The following is an 8,256-nucleotide window of genomic DNA, read 5'->3' as shown; positions in this document are numbered from 1 at the left end:
ATTTTTTTTTATTTTTTTTTTTTTTTGTTAAAACATTGAATTACGAATTATTTTTTCTATTTTCTGCCCCTTTTCGTGGACGTGGAGATTCGACAAAATCTCGCGTCCGAATTTTTTGATGATTACTATATTATAAGATACTAGATATAAAAATTAGATGGTTAGATAAACCTATTTATTGGATCATCTAAGCACAATATTATATAAACAAAGCAATCGCAAAAAAAAAAAAACGCATCAATTACTGAAATTAAAAAAAAAAAAAAAAACATTATGACGTTTGGAGTCTTTTAAGATAGAAAATTAATGAAAATCGTTGGCACTCCTTTCTATGTATATCAGAAAATCAGACATATTGATCTCAAAATTAAACGTGTTTTAAATCATATGAAAAAAAAAATCAACCAATTTTTTTTATTGAAAAATTACCCTACATTTGCAATGCATTGTTACAATTGCCAGTTTATTGTTCATTTATTCCAAGTTCTTGCAAGATATCAAAAACCATATCTAATCAAGTATTAGAGAATTTTCCAGCTGTCGAAAGGCCCGCGGAATCTGAGCACGATCGATGCGAATCTGGACCAAGTTATGACTTGAACTTACGCACCTATAGATAACTTATAAGCTGCTATATTGATTAATTTCGAGCTCTGTTGAGGACTCTATAATCCTTAAATTAGACGAATTCCGGAAATGTTCACTCCAGTTCATTAATTTGCTTAATTTACATCTATTTTATCTAGGCAGATGTAACGAGATCACCCAAAATCTCCAGTTTCACACCACATTAGCAATTTCTTTGGAATTCCTGCATTTCGGCAGTCAAAATTTCACCAGAAGTTAATATTTTGTTGAGCAAACATCGCGTACTTTAATTGAAAAATTTCGATTTTTTTTTCAGATTTAACCCTTGTTTAAATAAAAATGTAAATTCAAAATTAAAAGTGGAGATGCCTTTTGACTGTTTGTGCCTTGTGTTATTCTAATAACCATTATGTTCCTCTCTCCACAAGAAACCGATTTTTTTTGTTCAGTGATTGTGTTTTCTAGCTAGCTTCTGTACCAAACAACTTTTGTACTTGTTTTTTGTCTTGTGCTTTTTCATTTTTTTAAAAAATTATTTATGCCCTCATTTGTACCAGCCTTTTTTGTTAATAATTTTATTATTATTTTTTTTTTCCTGAATTTTGTAATCACAAACAAATTATAAATCTGTTTATGTAGATTAGTATAAATTTTCAGTTTCTCTTTGATAGTTTGCTTAATAAGCCAAAGCCATTCCTCATTTGAATTCCAACTAACTCATTGGTCTCGGTTTTTTTTTAATCCAACATTAAAATCGCTTCACCAAATTTTAATCAATAAATGTAGATCAATTTGGGTGATAGTCACAGCGATGGATAGAACAGGAGCATCTTTCGATGTCTCTCCCACTTAATCCTCATTACACTGTTTAAATAACCAGTAGGTTATAGTTGCAGGGGCATGAAACGGTGTTGTGTGCTGTGTATCGAACAATTAAAGAGAAATTAGGTGTTACTGACGTTTATTATGAAACACCTGTTCTGAAGATATCATCTTTTTTTCGAACTTCTGCGATTTATTTAAAATTTAACCATTGCAATAAAGAACCCTTTTGCCTCCTCTGCAAACATATTTAGGGAAAAAATTATTTTACTGTAATGCGTTGGAGTCAAGTTACAACTACATAAATACACACAACCAAATATTATAAATTTTTTACTCTTCTCCCCATACGAATTAACAATTTTGCAATATTGGAATCAACAAAGCACTTTTTTTAAACCTACGATACAGTACAATGTTGTTTAAAATTTTCTTTATAATAAAATAACAAATAAAGTATTTCTCACAATATTTAAACAAGGTGAGCAAGAAAAATAATTTAAACACAATTATGCATAAAAAGTTATAAATAAAATTAGAATAGAACAAGTCTAGTTAGTCATGATGTGGTAGTACTCCTAAAAATACATGTGCATTGGGAGGATCCAGGTGACCACACCACATTTGGGATAGCAAACAAAAAATAAGTAAAAAAGAATTTACTTGTTGTGGGGAAGATTATACAATGTACCGAAAAACTAGACTGCTAACTGCCACTATCAATAACTGGTAAGAGGGAGGGTTTACTGCTAATTCCCCCGCGAAAAAGGCGGGGTTAAAGGATTATGTGTGGGGGGGGATGCAGATTATTTTTTAAATATTACGCCTAAAATTTAGCTTTTATACATTTAAAAAAAGTATGTAAAGTAGATACTAAGGAAAGTAGAATCAGAACGGATGTTTCTGTTTTGTTATTTTTATTTTATTCATGAGATAATTTTTTCTAAAGTTATTTAAATGTGTGAAGTTGAAGTTTTGCGACTTTTAATAAATATTTAAAAATGCTTTGAGAAGTCCGAAAAAAATTTCATTTTGTAGAAACCTGTGTTTTTATTTCTTCTACCGATTGCAGTTGATTTCATAAAAAAAGAAAACGAAATTGCAAACGAAAAAAAGATCGCAATATCTTCTCCATGGGATATGTTTATTATAAACATTATGCTTGAAACATTATGTTTGAAAATTGTAGATGGCGGGTATACGGCACCCTTAAACGATTGTCAGTTCCAGGGAGTGCTGGTTGCCAGAAGAAGGTAGACCTCATTTATGCGCATTCTATGCTAATAAAAGGGTAATACCCTAATGTGATTTATTTACATATATTCATAATTTTATTTATTTATATAGATTCTTCCAAAGGAGCATGTCTTTTTTAATTAATTAAATAGTAATAAACTAATGTGTAAACTCAAAACTGAATTTTATGCATTTTTATTGTCGATTGGTTTGTTAAAAGAAACTGAAGATTTGTACAGGGCTTTGATTTGGACTTTCATTTAAAACCTGCTGATTGAAGTTGAAACTGATGCTTTTACTGGAACACAAATTGAATACTAGTGTAATTTTAATTTTTTGTGATTTGTCGTTGTTCATGGGGAAGTATTTTAATTTGTTTTAAACAATTAACTTTCAAAACATGCAGGACTTCATGTAATGTAAATTCGATTTAAACATGAATAGGTGACAATTTGTATGTTTCTTGTAGAAATGTTTTAATAATTTAGAAAAATCTTTTGAAATTTGTAAAAATTTCATACAGTATACACTAGATCTTAACAAATTAAGAGATGAAATTAATGTTACAGAATTTTTAAATGCATTTTATTATTGTAGACATGCTTTGATTATTGCTGTTAGCAAATGCATAAAACATTTGTAATTTAAAATTTTCATCTAATAAAGATTCTTCAGCCTATTGCTAACAATTCTCTCAAGACATTTTTTTTTTTTTGTTATTTTTTACTTAGTTAGCTGAGAAAACACATCACAGAATCAAAACTATTTTAAATTGTTCTTTAATTGATATAACAAAGGTGTCTTTTTTAGAAGAGAGCCACTGCCTTTTGTATTTTAATGTTACAGAATTTTTAAATACATTTTATTATTGTATACATGCTTTGATTATTGCTGTTAGCAAATGCATAAAACATTTGTAATTTTATGTTTTAAAATTTTCATCTAATAAAGATTCTTCAGCCTATTGCTAACAATTCTCTCAAGACATTTTTTTTGTGTGTTGTTTTTTACTTAGCTAGCTGAGAAAACACATCACAGAATCAAAACTATTTTAAATTGTTTTTTAATTGATATAACAAAGGTGTCTTTTTTGGAAGATAGCCACTGCCCTTTGTATTTTGGATTAACATAGAGGACCCATTTTTCATTTCCGGTGTTCAAGCGGTCAAAAAACGCTTCGCTTTTGTGCCGCTGAAGTAATAAGTTGCATATGATGGATCGGTTAACTTTGTTTTCTTCGGACAGATTATGCGGGACTCAAACACCAGCTCTGCTTACTTTACCAATCTGCTGCAATGTCCTTGAATGATCGACCATGGTTGGTTATGAGTGTTTGACAGTTCCTCGATTTTCTGACATGGATTTGCTTCCACTTCCTCCCTTAATATGTCTTTGTCTAAAGTTATTGGTCTTCCTTTTAGTTTAGTTTAGTTATATTAACGTCCCTTTTTAAAGTAATACTAGGGCTATTTTAGGAAGGACCTCGTAATTTTCAGCCGGGGTCAGATGACGAGGACGACACCTGAGCTGGCACCCCTATCTCCAAACTTCCACACCACACCCGAGAGTATCGGTCTGCCTGATCGGTACGAGTCGGAAAGATCGAAATTTCTGGATTTGAACTTAGAAACCACCTTCGGCATTTACGAAAGTCTAATGCATTTGGATAAACATTTCAAATGTTTCTGGTAACAATCGCTGCATTACTACCCTTTTGAAACTCAAAGGGCATACAATGCCGGATATGTACCTATTCTTTGAGGGCCGAGGTGGCCTGGTGGTAAGGTCTCGGCTTCGGAACCGGAGAGTTTCAGGTTCGAGACCCGATTCCACCGAAGAACCGTTGTGTAAGGGGGTCTGTTGCACGTTAAATCCGTCCTGACCAAACGACCTCCCGCTGGTGTGGTGTGGAGAGAGGGGTGCCAGCTCAGGTGTCGTCCTCGTCATCTGACCGCGATTCAAAATTACGAGGTCCGTCCCAAAATAGACTTTAATATAACTAAACTAACAGGGACTTTAATATAACTAAACTAAACTAAACTAATGTACCTATTCTTGTTTTCACTGGCCGTTTCACCATAAATTGCAAAATAATAAGAAGATTTAATTATTTAAGATTAAACAAGTCACTCTAATCTTAAAATGTCTTTGGCACGACTTTAAATTACACAATGAGCTAATAAATGATTAACAAATATCGACATGCGTGGAAACGACATTACTTTCCGTTCCGTCTATGAAAATAATAAATTATTTTCATCATACATGTTTAACTTTGTTTTCAATAAGATTTAAACTTTCAGTAAAACTTATTCTCTTTTAAGTACATATGATGATTTTGAATCTAAAAAAAAAACAAAAAAAAAACATTAAAATTGTTTTATTACATTTAAAAAGTTCATTTATTAAACGATGATGATTTAAATTAAGTACTGATATACCTGTTAGCTGATTTAAGTAGCAATAACAGAGTGTGCTTTCGTAAGTAGTAAAATTTTAAATTTTACAGCAGGATTAAAACAACAAACATATCTGTGGTTTATATAGACACATGCATGTGGTTTATATTTATATATTATATTTTTTTAAAGATTACATTAATTACAAATGGCAACACAAATTCACTGCGGATTTATTTATACATATCATTAAATAGGTAAAAAATAAGATACAATACTTTATTGCCCTTCATTTTTATTTTTAACTCTAAACTCTTTTATTAAATAATGTTAAAAAAATGAGACGACAGCGATTTCTTTCGATCTTTTCAATCAGATGAACGCAAGGGCGACACAAGGCAACTGCGTTCAAGCATTTGAAGTTTATATTAAATGGGAACAAGACTTTTTTTTTAAAGTATGCTTAATATATACCCCATTTTTAATTAAGTTTTTAATAAAGGAAGCTTATTCTATTTGACTAACAGAAATGATCTCTCCGAAGTTTCCCAGTATACTCTCTAATAAGACTATCACCGCCCTCCTCCCATAAATTCGTAGACATTGGGAAATACAGTTAATGCCAAAAGTGCTTAGACTTTTATTTTCAGACAACCGCATGTGAATTGTGTGCTTCATAATAGGGCGAAGAAACCAAATAATCATTGTGAATACGTTTTCTTCAACCGATTGAAATCAAAATCTAACACATAATTGGAATTTTAATATCACGATCACGTATCAAATGTCATTGATCTAAATCGTTGTGTTTTTAAATTATCGTATTTACATGTATGCAAAAGAACAGACCAACAAAAGGTCAGCTCTTTGACAGATTTAATTCAAAATTCGATAAGTATCTATCTTTAGATGTTAAATTTGTATTTCAATTTTATAGGTATAGCTATTTACTGTCTATCGTGCTCACTTGTACTCGAACAGCCAAACGTACAAATTTCATACCAATGGATTTCATTCAAAACACATTTGTTGTAAAGACCAAGCAACCAAATTTCAATTTGTCTAGCTCAAGGTGTTTTTGAGCTATTGTGTTCACAAACTTATAGACAGACATAATTCTCTTTAAGGACTCAGTGAAGTCTAAAATGTTGAGACTTATCAAAATCTGGAGTTAAACTCTTTGAAGAATATAAAACTTTCTCTTTGTATTCTTCGTTATACTAGTAAGTAGAAATAGGTTAGAGTTCATAAATTAATAATTTTTTATGAATTATAATAAATTTTATTAAAAACAGACGACTATTATGGAAAAATTTTGTATTCTTTTTGACCTTCCAACTGAAATAAATATTGCCAGCTTTCTATAATCCGAATGGGATATTCTATAATCTAACATATTTTTTGATAAAGAAATATTAATTCGAAACAACAAACAAAAATTACATTGTATTTTAGAAAGAGGTACAAAACTGCATATTCAGTAGCATTAAATTTACACTTTTGATATGGCAATAAAAGAAATAAAAAAAAAAAAAAAAAGATATGAAAAAAAAATTTTACAAACATAGAAACAGGTATTGAAAGGAATCAAAATGTAACTTTTCTTGCTTTAAATTGGGAAAACTTGTCATTTTTAATAAATAAGCTAGACTATTGACTTATACTATTCCGCAAATTGTTCTTAACTATTTTAGAGTAATAAGAATAAACGGTCTATTTCAACTTGCATTACAGATTCGGCATGGGTCTCCGTTAAATTTCAATTTGGGGAAAACTAAACAAAAAGCAATAAAAGAATTTTTACTTAAATATTTAGTCAGCTTTTATAACTTCCTGATTTTAGAATACTTCCGTTAATTTAGGAATAAAATGAAGTAATGTTATTCTCATTAATTTAAGTAATCTGACATTATTGAAATTGGAAGTATTCGCCATGAGCGACGATATTTCTTTTGAGGGGGGAAAACTAAAATCCCCTCATTTTCAGTAATTGCTGGTCCGCTCAATTACTGGCAGCTCCGATTCAATCAGAAAAGAGAAATTGCGTTATTGCATTAGAATTCGACGATTGATGTAAATAATTACTGCACAAAATTAATCCTTTTCTTTGGATAAACAAAAGACTAATATTCTTTTTATGCTTTTAGCTTAAAAGATACTAACCGCCTTTGGCTATTAGCTGCTCGCCTATCATATTAAAAGTAATAATTTTACCATTTCAACTACCTTTGATCAACTGCATTTTACCAAGACGAATGAAATAATATTTTTAAGCATTCTTGCACAATAGACATAGAGCCTTAGTGACTGATTAGCTATGCATGCAAAATATCGAAATTAATTGGTGAATAAAACTGACATTATCTGTTAGTGTTAAAGCCGAAGACTGCGTTACAGTTTTGCTTTGCGGGAACTCTCAAAAAGGTGTGGTAGGGCGGCCAGGCAATCACTGATGGCTTATCTAGAGATCATGAGCTTCCTGTGAAATAGAAATTGATGGTTCAGGCTGGGTGACTGGTCATATTTTTTCATTATTATTTTACTTTTGACTGTTTATTTAATAATATTGGTTTTTTTTTTGTCATATTACGGTCTTCAAAATTAATTGGTAATCTTTTTTTTTTACTCCGTATTCCCGTCAATGTTTATTCCCTCCAACATTTAATTTGACTATTTTTATACATTCATTTTTCTTAAAGGAAAAGCAAAGGGAGAAAATTCTGCAAACCAGATGAAAAGGGAAGCTGTAAACACACACAAAAAAAAAAAAAAAAAAAATTAAAAAAAAACCGATTATTTAGCAGTATGGTGTACGTCGAAATAGATTTTGATTGCCCCTGCAGATCTTGGGTCACGAGGCGACCGCCTCCACCGCATATGCGAAAAATCGCCATTGATGTAATTTGAATAAAGAATACATAGATAATTTGGGAGAAATATTGAAGGGAGATTATTAAAGTTAAAAGTAATTTTATTGTTTAAGTGAATAATATTAATAAAGATATGCAGATAAATGGAATTTTTCAGCTTTCATGTTTTGAAATTACTTTTGTATTTTATAGCATTAATTTATGTTTTCAAACTAAACATTTTCTATTATTATCTCTTAATGCGTGTCAAACGTATGGAAAATACGTTTTAAATAAGTAATATGGAAAATTAGTTATAAATGTTTAAAACATTTGCATGAATTTTACATTATATGAATAAT

The sequence above is a fragment of the Argiope bruennichi genome, chromosome X2 (assembly GCF_947563725.1).
Source record: "Argiope bruennichi chromosome X2, qqArgBrue1.1, whole genome shotgun sequence".
Taxonomy (NCBI): Eukaryota; Metazoa; Arthropoda; class Arachnida; order Araneae; family Araneidae; genus Argiope; species Argiope bruennichi.
This window is presented reverse-complemented; position numbering follows the sequence as displayed.